Raw genomic sequence first — 13,544 nt, 5'->3', positions numbered from 1 at the left:
TGTGTCAAAGGTCAGAATCTTCGGAGGAGCATGCAAATGGAAAGATTGCTTATTCCTCACCCTTGCAACCCCATCTTATGGTCTGGATGCATTTCACTTCAAAATAGATGTTTTTCATAGTCACTGTAAAACTCAGCTTTTTACTTCTCTTGATTTTTCTGTAAACACAGAAATCCAAGAGCTGCTTGGTAATTATCTGCCTTTTGTTTTTTCCTTTCTCTCTGTCATGTTTAATTTCACAACCATTTTCCTGAAAATGAGGTTGGATAGAGCTGAGATGCATTGTGCATCATCTGTCGCAACATATTGAAAGGAACTCACAATTGTGTACAGATTGTATAACACCTTTAGATGAATCTTATTTCCTTCCCTTAGATGGTGCTAGTAGGGTATGAAAGCAAGACATGATTACATGCGATGATTATTATGGTATTGCATAAAGGTCTGGAGTCACTTAAATGGTTTGGAATTAAAAACAAATGTCTTCTCTGAGAAGTCTGTATTACTGTCACAGAGATGACAAGCCATTTCTTTCATCAGCTAGAGTCCCAAGAAATTTAGTTTTTTTTCTCTTCTTTATCCTACAGACTTCTCAAATTCTCTCCAAAGCAATTTTACTACAAGTGAAGAAAAAAATTCTTATTTAGTGCAAGTATTAGGAAAGTTTTCCTCTCAGATAAAATTAGTCTTTTTATGTTTTTGTACTGTGGCTTGAGTGTCAGTAACACATTTATGAAAGGGATAGCATACTAGTCTGGGAAAATCAGTGTTAAGGCTGTGTGTGTGTGTGTGTGATATTGTGTTTATTGTCTACCACTTGGGGCACCGGAATCTTGACTGCAATTATTAAGTGGGTTTGCGCTGACTCAGATAACTCTCAATTAAAAAAATGCCATAGGATTTCTTTAACTTTATGGAGACAAGAAAAATGTTAATAAGGGCTTATTTACCAAACACGATAGAATGACAGTTTACTAAGTGATTAATCATAGGTACATAAAACAGTGTAAATTATCCACGGTAGTGCTCTGATACCAGTATCTAATATGCCTACACAAGGGATTTTTTTTTAAAGGTTTTAACCACTTGATGGTAAGAACATGTCTCTATTCTTATCTGATCCATGATTCTTTAATTTTGAAGTTGTCCAAGTTCTTCTGATCCTTGTTAAAGTGCTCTGAGCTGTTTTTGCCCCGTGTCACTCTGCTCTGGGGGTGCTCTATGCTAGCACTCTTTATTTCAGGATCTCATTAAATTCTTTCTCAAAAATCATTTTCAGTTCAGAGTGTTTATCAATTTTATTTCCAAAGAACCCTGTATTATCTCTGAAATGCCTGCTGTGTGTAGCTTATTACATTGGGAATGATTTTTTTTTTGCATCTTTATTTGGCCCCTTAACTTCCCATTTCTCTCTTCTGTGAATATTCTATGTTTTTGGGCAACTGCTTTTCTCCACACAGTGAAGATGGAAACAGTGTTTTAAATTTGTATCTTGTTGGAGAAACTAACTTCCAGGTTGGTTCTGAATTGTAATGGCTGAAGCTTGGATGCCAAAGTGTTTTCTATTTAATGGTATTAAACAGTTGCCCCAGCCATGGAAGTTCAGAATTTTATTGTATGATTCCTTCTGTGACGTAGACTAAGCTTCATCTCAGTGACATATAACACTGGACATGATTTTACCTTCTTGATCTATAATTCCAGATTGACACTTAGAGAAAGGCCAGTATACCAGGAGAGGCAGCATGTTTTCTACTTAGATATATTTCTTAACTATGGTGTCATTTGTAACTGAGACTGAAGGTAATACATTTTTTTTCACAGCACATAAGTGTTTTTTTTTTAAACACACACACACACACACACACACACACAACCTTTAATCAGAAAGTGTTATTAAATTCAGTATTAGCTCAAGTTCTTAAAAATCTCTTGGGAAAGCCAGCACAGTACATGAGAGGAGGGCAGGCAGCTGCTGGCAGGTCTCTGGTGGAAAAGGAAGTTACATACTTGTGTAAGCTGCCCTCATGATTATCAGGCCCCAGTTTTGTTTCCCAAAAATAGGTTTCAAGAAATTACCAAAGAGATCATAGAAACTCTTGCCCTCACATACAAAAATTTAACAATGAAGTTTTAGGACATAGCAAAAGCCAAATATGACATAAACATGACTAATTTGTAAAACAGACCTTCCCAGGGTTCTAGAAAACTGAAATGGGAGGCCTCACTGAAAGGGTAACATACGTAAAAGGAAAACTAATAGCAAGCACTAGGGAATGTAAACATTTCCCTAGTGACTAAGCCACAAAGGCATCTCAGGGATACTGCTGACTTATAGAATCTTCTTTCTCATCCAGTTCAGTTCTCTTTACACAAATCTGGCTATCAATCAACACATACAGACACTTGTTTTTTTTTTTTATTAATTATCATGATTTCCTTTTTACCTTTTCCCTAATTCTTTGTAGCAACATTTTTTTCCCCTTTGGTTTGACTGACTGAACTCAAAAGGTTTGGAACCTATAATGAGATCAACTCTTAGTGGAATAGCACTTAGTAAATACAACTCTATAAAAGGCAAATTTTCAGCTGAAGTGGCTTGACAAATTTAGGCATCCATTCTCAATGTGACAGTGTTTCCCATGCTAATCACTAGGTAACTGGCTTCTCTTGGAGAGAGCACATAACCCAGTGTGACACTGGAATGCTCCCTGGTGAGATACTGCAGAGCCATGTGGGCAAACACCCACCCATTTGAGTTTTCAGTCATTTTAAATCATATTAGGAGAATAAATTTTAAAAATGCATTTTTTATTGGCCCACTTGCTTCTTGAGTTGGCTTGGAGTGCTTTGCCCCACCTATAGACTTAACAGTTAATTGGTGGCCATCTCATGCTCAGACCTCAGTACTTTTTTTCACAGCAATAATGGTGTTCTTCATTAGCATTGCCACTGTCATGGGACTAATACCCTCTGGGACTGGAGTGATGTAACTGGCTTTCTTCCTGATGCCTTCAAACCCATGTCTACAATTAACTTGGGTTTAGCAGTTATGGCATCTTGCGCTTTGTTTATTGGCACATCAATCACTGCTACTCCATCCTTAATCATATCTGTGGTAATGAGGTTTGGGATGCCTGCAGCAGACACTACAATATCTGCAAGAATGGTGTGTTTCTTCAGCTGCTCTTTGGGAGTGTATCAATGTAACAGTGGCACCACCTCCAGATGTTCATATGCCCCATCTGTGTGCAGTGACATTGCAATTGGCATGCCACCATTTTATGGCCTTCCAGTCACAACCACGTTCTTTCCTAGGGTTGGGATGCTGTTGGCTTAATTATTTCCCACACTTCCTATGGGATGGCCCGTCCAAACACATGCATATTATGTTGACCACATGGAATCCTCTGTATCCTTGTTGGAGGATACAGTGGAGGACAGTGTTGCAAATCTTCCTCTCGTCAATGTGTTCTGGAAGAGATAGCTGAACTAGGAGGCCATCTACATTATTGTCGTTCGTGAGCTTGGTGACTTCTTCCTCTCAAATTGAAGCTGGCTTCACGATTGTCTCACTGTTGGTTTCTTCATCAGCAGCTGCCCTGGTTTTGATGAGGACATAGCAGTGACTGGGGGGATTCTTACCCATCAAGACCATGCTCAGGTGTGGTTGCTTATTAACTGAGGCCACCTGCGCTCCACCTTCTGCCTCACTTTTGTACTTCCAGCTTGATCTTCCAGGCCAGATTTCTTCCTGAAATGACCACAGCTTCATTTTCAACAGCTGCGAGGTGGAAGGAGTGCTGGTAGAGATGGCAGCTCTGTGCAGGCTGGAGTAGCCAGGTGGCCAACAAGGAAAGGAGAGAAGCCCCAGCCATGGCCCACGCTGGTGCCTGTGCTGGGAGGCTGAAGTTAATATATTTTTTGAAGATTTCTTTCATTTGTTTAGTAGCCACAGTAGTTATTTTTTTAGGCAAAGGGTCAGGACTAGATTAACAAATGTCCCTATCACTAGAAGAAGAGGATATTTGCATGGAACAGGACTTAAAACCTGAAAAAAAGAAACTAGAATTTTGCTCCTCAATTAACCGGGATATTTAAATGATGCTTAATTAGAAGAGAAAAGGATAGCAAAAAACACTCACATCAAGCATCTGTTGAATAATTATTCAGCAGTAGACATTGGATAGAGTGACAAAGGACACTATTCATTCATTGGATTCAAACAGAAACAAAGGGACTAATGAATGGTTACAATGAAATATTATAAGCATGAACATAAGCACCATGTTATAGACTATGTAGGATAGACAGTTACAGTGATATCAGGAAAGCATTCATGAGAAGATGACATATGAAGTTAATTTTGAAGGATGAATAGAATTAGACTTAGTGGAGTGCTAGAGAAAGGGCAAAGGGCACTCCAGACAAAATAGGAAACTTAAGGGAAAGAGGCACATAGTATGAACTAGAAGTAGTTCATTGTGGCTGTAGCAGGCAGTAAGACATGGAATATGGCAGAAAAGAAGCTGGTCTAGTAGACAGAAGCCAGAGTATTAAAGTTAAGACATTTAAATTGGACTTTAAAGGCAATAAAGAGTCACTGCAGGGTTCTCAGGTGCAGAAGGTCATGGTTGTATTTGCAGTTTATAGAGGCGCCTGGTTGCAGTATGGAGGCTGGCTTGGAGAAGTTAACATAGAAGGCATTATGAACAACTACTAAAACAATTAGTACTAGGTTATATTTTACCAGGTAAGCAATGAAGACATGGAGTGGAAGGGAGGTGGCAGATATTAAAATAGAAATATTTATGAGATTGAATGGATAACACATGGTCATTTCCTGGAGTTGGGAATTGAGGGAGGGGTTGTATGTATGCATGAACAAAGATGGAAGCAGAGAACAGGATGTGGGAAAGATGCACGTGACAAAAACAGTTGGAGGTGAAAAAAAAAATCACATTTTCCTAGGTCTTGAACTTGGCCAGTAGTATTAAGATTTTACAGCAGCCTAACTTAGCAAAGAGAGATACAAATATGTTCTATAGTCCAGATTGATTAAAGAAAGTTTAAGATTAAGCTTCAGTTGCACAGAAATGTAATTAGCCCAAACCCACCATTCCCTGAGCATCTCACTTATTAAGGATTCATATTTCTTAGAAAGTAAATCTGTCTTAAACTCAAATATTCTAAGACATTACTGTTTCTTTGGCCTTTTCATTATTTTTAAAATATATCACATTTCCCTAATCACTACTGTCAAGGAGATAAGAAGCAATCCTCCTTTTTAACAATGGTACAAAATCTCTTTAGTTTGATTTTTCACATTCTCTGTTACCTCTGAAATGAATCTGTTATTTTTTCCTTGACCCTTCACTCATATTCATTATTGATTTTTCCTGAAAGATGCCAAAGCAATTACTGCCTAACTCTTACTTCATCCTTCATGAAAGGATCTCAAATGGCTTCTTAAGGCCCTACAAAATCAAGGATTGTTTGCCCCAATCACACAACTCTACACTTTTTCTCAGCTCTCAAGATGAAAGTTTAAAGTGTCTCCTGATTAAAGTGCTTCAGTGATTGTTGCTCTGCATTTACTTCTGTACTTCCCCCATCTTTCCTTAGAGATTCTTTTCAATCTAGGAAGCAACTTGGTGGAGAATATCCTGGGGTAAACAGAAATCATGTGGGTGAGATATTTTAGTTACCTGTCTAGAAACTAGTGGGTCTCATTTGTTTCTTTTTACTGATAATCTTAGATTACCTGAATCTACATTATTGCCACAATGTGTGCAAGTGAATCAAATGCAGTTGACCTTTGATATTTCTTTTGATGAATGGTCTTTTCAGGACTACTGCCATTATTCTGAGCTTTATTGATCCTTGTCAGTTAAGGATTGAAAGAACATGGCAGCAGGGTCAGACAAAGGTGGGTTTGACTCGTGATTCCATCACTTACTAGCTGTGTGACCTTAGCTAAGTCACTTAATTTGTCAGAACTCCCTGTTTTCTCACCTGTAAAATATATGATCACTCACACTCTGCTTTAATCTTGAGCTTGATATGATTTTCAAGTTTGGGAAGCATGTTGTCAATTCCAAACACTGGACATACATATTTGGTACTCTGGGTGCATATTTAGTAAGCATGAGGGGAAATAAAAAGGTTTGCTGATACTCTCTGAAAGATACAGTGAATAATGTTTGGTGATCTGGCAGGATTTATGTATGTATTAAACACAGATGTTTACAGAAACTTTTTTTTTTACTGAAATAAAACCAGGAGAACTACCTTTAGTTGGGTACTTTCTATATGCCAAATGCTGTTCTCTGTGCATTTAGGTTAATTATCTCATTTGATGATCACAACATTGAGTTGGGTTTTAAGTGAATTTTAGAGCTGAGACTTGCTTCAGTTCATCCAGATAGTAAGTGGGAAAGAGAGGGGACTTAAATTTGGGCATATTGAAAACTCCATTATTTAGCCACAGTGTGATTGGGTTTCATAATCTTGATTTAAACTTGTTTCATTTTAACTTGGCACAATTTATCCTGCAGCTATATTGCTGAAAGACAATCTAATTGGTGGTACCAGTTTCTACTGTACATGGGGGAAGCGAGAGAAAGATCTAGTGGGGATAATGTTCCTAAATTTTAGAAGTTACCTTGTTCCCTGGTTTCCACATAAACTATAGTAGCAGATTTAACACAGTCCAAAAGAGATACTCAGAAAACTCTTGAAATAACTTTGGATCACTTGACTTTAAAGTATTGGAAGGTAGAGAACATATGCCTGGCAAAGAGGCTGGCACAAAGTTGGTATCCGAGTATTTGTTGAATTAGACTGAATTCTTCTCTCTTATTTCTCAGCAGAGCTTTTATCTTCCCGGAACCCCTGTTGACTGTGGCTAGCTGCATAATTAAGAAGCTCTGCAGAAAGCAGCATAAAATGAGATTCAAATGTAGTGTTTGTGTCTACCAAGCAGTTCTTAAAGTTTCTGTACACAAGCAGAATTATATTCGATCAATTGTGAAGCATGACCAAGATAGATAATTTACTTTGAAAAAATCCGTGGTTGATAAATGTTTAGCAAATGTAATGTGGATTACATTAAACCTAAATTTAGTTTAAATAATTTTAAGATGAAATAATTTAGATGAGACAAGTGTAATGAATTATGAAGAGTCACCCCCAACTTTACCTTTGAATATCTCTGCCTAAACTTTATACAAATCTCTGAAGAATTACATGATAGTTACAACTAGTTACAAAGGTATTATGCCCATCTTCTTATTAAAACATTTCCATGAATGCTTCCCTTCATTGTTAGGGTAATGATTTTCAAATGTGATTGAGAATCAGAAAAAATCTACAGCAACAAATCTCAATTTTTTCGGATTTAGCATCATTTTTTGCTCCTAAAAATTATGAGGACCTATGAAGATTTTTTTTTTAAAAAATTGCAGACTGACAATGTTTTTACTTATTTTTCTATTTATTTGAGAAAAAGAAAGATCAAGAGTGAGTGCTTCCATCTACTGGTTCACCACCCCAAATGCCTACAATGCCTGGGGAGGTAGAGGTGAAGCTGCAGGCTGGAAAGAAGCTCAATCTAGGTCTCCTACATGGGTATTGGGTACACAAATATATTAGCTATCACCTGCTAATAGTACCCATTAGCAGGAAGCTGGATTTTTTAAAAAAAGATTATTTATTTGGAAGGCAGAGTTGAGAGAAAGAGAGATAGAGAGCAAGAGCGTGGTATCTCCCTGCTGGTTCACTCCCCAGATGGCCACAATGGCCATCAGTGGGCCAGGCCGAATCCAGAAGCCAGGAACTTCTTCTGGGTCTCCCATGTGGGTACAAGGTCCCAAGAACTTGGACCATCTTCTGCTGCCTTTCTAGGCCATTCACAGAGAGCTGGATTGGAGGTGAAACAGGCAGGACTCAACTGGTACCCATATGGGATGTTGGTACTGCAGATGCTTGCTTAACCTTACTCTGTGCCAGAGTGCCAGCCCCAGGAAGCTGGATTTAATAGCAGCAGCTGGGGTCAGCACTCTGGCACAGCAGGCTAAAAAGCCCTGGCCTGAGCACTGGCATCCCATATGGGTGCCGGTTCTAGTCCCGGCTGCTCTTCTTCCGATCGAGCTCTCTGCTATGGCCTGGGAAAGCAGTAGAAGATGACACAAGTCCTTGGGCCCCTGCACCCTCGTGGGAGACCTGGAAGAAGCTTCTGGCCCCTGGCTTCAGATCGGCACAGCTCTGGCCATTGCGGCCATCTTGGGAGTGAACCAGCAGATGGAAGACCTCTGTCTCTGTCTTTACCTCTCTAACTCTGTCTTTCAAATAAATAAATCTTAAAAAAAATGCAGGAGCTAGTATTTGAACCAATAGAGTTACAGAGAGAGGCAGAGAGGGAGAGGTCTTCCATCTACCTGTTCACTCCCCAGATGGCTGTGAAGGCTGGAGCTGAGCTGAACCCAAGCCAAGAGCCAGGAGCTTCTTCTGGGTCTCCCACACAGGTGTACGGGCCCAAGCACCTGTGCTTTTCCAGGCCATCATCAGAGAGCTGGATTGGAAGAGGAGTAGCTGGGACTTAAACCAGCGCCCATATGGAGTGCCGGTGCAGCAGGTGAAGGCTTAGCCTACCACACCACAGCACTGGCCCTCATTTTTTATTTTTTAAAATGTGGGTTATATTTATTGATAATTTGCTATATCAGTAATTAAAATGAGAAATTAAAATTATGTGTTTATTGATTTATTTAAAAATAATGATGGGTACAGGTGTTGTGGTATAGCAGATTAAGCAGCTGCTTGGGACTCCTGCATCCCACACCAGAGTGCCGGTTCCAGTTCTAGCTACTCTTCTTTCTTACCAGCTCCCTGCTAATGTACCTGAGAAGACAGCAGGTAATCTCTCAAGTACTTGGATTCCTGCCACCCACATGGGAGACTGGATGGAGTTCCTGGCTCCTGTTTGGACCTGGCCCAGTCCTGGCTATTGTGGCATTTGGGTAGTGAACCATCTAGTGGAATCTCTCTCTCTCTCTCTCTCTCTCTCTCTCTGTCTCTGTCTCTCTGTCTCTCTCTTTCAAATAATAAGTCTTTTAAAAAGTAATAATGAACCAATTATGTAATTACGTAACACAGTTTTGTGAAAGCTAATCTAATTTCGTGAAAAGAATGGAATTGTTTATATTTTTGCAAATCTCTAATATCTGGCATAACAGAAGATTAGCTGTATTTTTTTTTTTTTTTGGTATCCAGAATTTGGCTTTATTTTGCAGTACAGAAATCATTTGGAGCCATTTCAGACAGACTCAAGTAGAGGCTCTGTCAAATCAATACTGCATTGCAGCTTGGTCCACTGGAGAAGCCACACCTGTGATATAAAAGATACTTCTACATTTTACCTGCTTTATGACTGATTCCTTTCCCCTTGGTCTCACCAATTTCATTAGTTAAAACACCACAAAGTGGCTTCCTCCAAATGACTCCCTATCTCTGGAGTTTGGTTAGAATTTTATGCCCACATAAACCAAATCTGTGGCTATACTATTTGGGACCTGCCATAATATGTGATAAAACACAAAACAAAATTAGAGGGACAACTTGGGGGTGCTGTTTCAAATTATGGAATATTCAGTGTAGGATCTCAGTGTCATAAGGACAGATGGCACAGACATACAGATACAGTTCTTGAGCAGCAGAGGCACAACTGCCAAGGCTATGCTGATTAAAAGATAAAAATACTGTATCAAGTTCTCTGTATCAGTATCACAATGTTTGTTTAAAACTGATCCTTCGCAGGGTGTTGGGTAGTTTGGTTGAATTGGAACAGAATGTGGTAACCTGCCAATTCTGAATAGCCACTCCAAGAACAGAAGTTAATACATGATATTAGAAAGATGAAGGGGGAGGAATATTTACTGGTATAGTGCTCTTCAATCCCTCCATTTTGATTACAAAATCAGGCCTTACAATACTGGTTTCATACAATATGCATTATTTGCCAAATTTTAAATTTGTCCCAATTTAATAACATGTACTATTGTTAGTCTTCCCCATAGATGTCATTTTTCTTGCGCTTCATTTCCTCAAAGTCAAACTCTGATCCTGTCATCCTCTCATAGATGTCTTTACTGTCATCACAAGTTGTCTCAAAGTGAGTCGTAGCATCACATGTGCGGGAAATAAAGATCTGGCTTTCTTTTCCCAAATCTTTTGGTACAAGGAGGTCACTGATGCTAACAAATTTCTGTTCAATTGGTTCCAACAGCTCCAAAGCTGGTCTGATTTCTTTCTCAGGTTCCTTGGTTTCCACAGTTGTACTGACTATGGCAATGTACTTCCCTTGTGCTGCCACATTGTGTGCAGAGGAAATCATGCAAACATAGATATCTGACTTTCGATTGACTTGGTTTTGTGGAATAATGATCTGGCAGGAGTTGGCATTGTTGGTATTCTTGATGGGATGGCTAAGAATGTAGATAACTCTTATCACCTGGCCCACTTTCTCCACCCGATCTTTTACATAGCTGGGGTCACAGATGAGCTGCTTACAGCGAGCAATCTCTCCTTCAGATTTTACACCAACCACCTTCCCATTCTGCACAATGATTTCTTTAATAGGTTTATTCAGCATGTAGGTACCACCATAAATAGCACTTAGCCTTGCAAATCCTTGTGGGAGTTCTCCAAGGCCATAGAGTGGATAAAGGTATGGGCTTTTGCCATATCACGCCAGAGACTCACTGTAAAGTTTAATTCTATTAATGGTTTCACAACATGGTTGATCTAAGTAGTCATCAGTTCTGTAGAGTGCAAGAGCATGACCTGTAAAATCGATAACATCTTGACCCAAATCAAATTTCTTATACACATCTTGCATTGCAGTCTTCTTGGGATCAACACCTTCAAAAGTTCTAGCATCGTTTTCATCAAAATTGGCAACATACACCAGGAATTTTCTAAAGCGACGTTTTTCAAATAGTCCCATTGAGCTAGATGCAAGGGCTTCTGCTTCAGTGGAAGCAACCTCGTAGATTTTCCCTCCTTTATGGACAAAGCTTCCTTCTGTCATTTTGAAATCCAGATAACGAGTGACTTCTGTATAAAGCAGCATCTTAACCAGCTGACCATTAGCCATAAGGAACTTGGGAATTAAGTCAACATTCCAGTCTCTTCCTCTCCCCATTGATGATGGTGATGATCCTGGTATTTTAAATCTTTTGTATAAATCTTCCAGAGGTGTTATAGATGCACTTTCTCCTCCATAGTATGGGTTTTGATTCATGTGAAGAACTTTCTTTCCATTCACTGACATGATACTTGACGATACATTCCGTCAGGCCGGTGCCCAGCACGATCACGTCGTACTCCTCATTCATGGCGGGGTAGGGCGAGGCGGACGACTCGAGAAAGGAGAAAAGCTAAAAGACCTTGCGGCCTCTCTAAGGAGGCGGAGAGGAGCTCAGACCGCTCTCAGGTTAAGGGAAAAGGGAAGGCGGGAGGCTAGAAAAAAAATGGAGCTGACGAGGAGGCAAGCCCAGCCGCCACCTCAAACGGGAAGAGAAGAGCGGGCAAGGGACGGGGAGAGGGTGCAGAGGGCAGCGACCTCCAAGATGAGCTGTATTATCACATCATTTATTTTGCATTCAATCTGTTGCAGTATGTGTTTTTGTTTGAGATACAAGAAGAAAATCCAGTCTTATTTAGATTTGTAATTGAGAAGTTTAATAGCTTTTCCAGGTAATTAGGAACAGTTTTCTTTGATATTACACCCAAATTCAACAAGTAGTAGTTTTTTAGAGGTTAGTTGCAATATTGCATTCAAAACTATAGTGATCAACTTTTCATACTCTGTTTCCTTAACATCCATCAATTTACCTGGCATTTCTGAATGGATATTTTTAATCATAAATGAGTTTTTAACATCATGCATTTATTATTTGGAACATTTTAATTCATTGAGTTATAGATATCTTTGAAATGTTGACATATTTTTATACAAATAAAAAACATTAATATTACTAGAAATACTCATATTACTAACATTGCTAATTAATTAATGATCCTTTATGGGTGGAAAATGTCATGATTTTGGTTGGAGATAAAGGTTTTTTTTTTTAAAACTTTTATTTAATGAATATAAATTTCCAAAGTACAGCTTATGGATTACAATGGCTTCCCCCCCATAACGTCCCTCCCACCCGCAACCCTCCCCTTTCCCACTCCCTCTCCCCTTCCATTCACATCAAGATTCATTTTCGATTCTCTTTATATACAGAAGATCAGTTTAGCATACATTAAGTAAAGATTTCAACAGTTTGCTCCCACACAGAAACATAAAGTGAAAAATACTGTTTGAGTACTAGTTATAGTATTAAATCTCAATGTACAGCACACTAAGGACAAGTTCTAATTTTTCACTTGAATGTTTGAAATTTTATCATTGGTAACCAATAGTGTCAGTTGATTTCCTTGAAGTGACAGGATTATTTCATTAATTTCTGAAGAACGTATCAAGAAATACTCACATATGAAAACTATAATTTGTCAGTTCTTTAAAATTAAAATAGTGTTCTCTGAGAAAAAGTTCAGTTTGCAACTCAAACCACACAAGTGTTTTTTCCTTGAGATAATCAGTCTACTTCAGTTTGTGTTAGAAGTGCTTTATACAGATTTTGCATTTTGTCATACAGAATATTAAAAAGACACATACTCCCTAGATCAAGACTTACTAAAATTCTTCAAGTTAATTCTTCAAGAACATTTTAAAGTGAAACTGGCTCCTTTTGTTGTGCGTTTACTGTGAATGCATGGGAGTGAAGAATATAATTATTAGTAATAAAGAGTGTGGTTGCCTTGATGCATACCAAGCCACCAGTAATTTTATCCTCCATTGTTTTTGTGATATTAAAGCAAATGTCAGCACAGGATTATACTAATAATTACTATAAAAATCTTTTTGAATTCAGGGAACTCCCTAAAAACCCCAGGTGTCTGCAGATTGCTGTTTGAGAACTTTTGAACTACAGATGCTCTTAAAAATGCTGTTTTTTGTCCCTAACGTGAGAGCATACTTCCAGAAATTCCAATTGAAATTTATGAAAGGGTCCAGTAATGTTTATTTTTAGCTAGTACCCCAAGGGATTTTTGAGAAATGTGGCCTATGGAACACATTAGCAAAATGCAGCATAATATGAGAGATACCTTCACTTTCACTACTGTAATGTGAAAATGAAATATACATTTGCCTAAAACAACAAATTAACTTAATTAGCAAACGTTACTGTTTCATTGATTTATTTTTTGTCTGTTCTATCCAAAGGATAAATTGATAAACCTTTCTTTTTGTACACTCATTTCTTATCTCCTATCTTCCATTTCCATCTCCTTAATTATTTTTTATTTTCTTTATTTTGAACCCATTTAGACCATGTCTCTGCCTGCTACGTTGCGAAAGCCAAAATTGGTCAGACATGCCATCCTCTAAGTTTCTGACAATGTTAAGGTGTCCCTGTAGTGTTTCCCCA

The 13,544-nt window shown here is 38.6% G+C and overlaps 3 pseudogenes; all 3 read right to left on the bottom strand.

The window, feature by feature from the left end:
- Window positions 1–508: 508 nt before the first annotated feature.
- On the bottom strand, window positions 509–3,878 carry LOC100359332 (bifunctional methylenetetrahydrofolate dehydrogenase/cyclohydrolase, mitochondrial pseudogene; annotated as a pseudogene).
- Window positions 3,879–9,920: 6,042 nt separating this feature from the next.
- On the bottom strand, window positions 9,921–11,396 carry LOC100359080 (rab GDP dissociation inhibitor beta pseudogene; annotated as a pseudogene).
- LOC100339484 (rab GDP dissociation inhibitor beta pseudogene) lies at window positions 9,921–11,400 on the bottom strand (annotated as a pseudogene).
- Between the last annotated feature and the right edge of the window lie 2,144 nt (window positions 11,401–13,544).

Source organism: Oryctolagus cuniculus, chromosome X (genome assembly GCF_964237555.1).
Source record: "Oryctolagus cuniculus chromosome X, mOryCun1.1, whole genome shotgun sequence".
In the NCBI taxonomy this organism is placed as follows: Eukaryota; Metazoa; Chordata; class Mammalia; order Lagomorpha; family Leporidae; genus Oryctolagus; species Oryctolagus cuniculus.
Note: the sequence above shows the minus strand (reverse complement) of the source record. Positions and strands in the feature narration are given on the sequence as shown.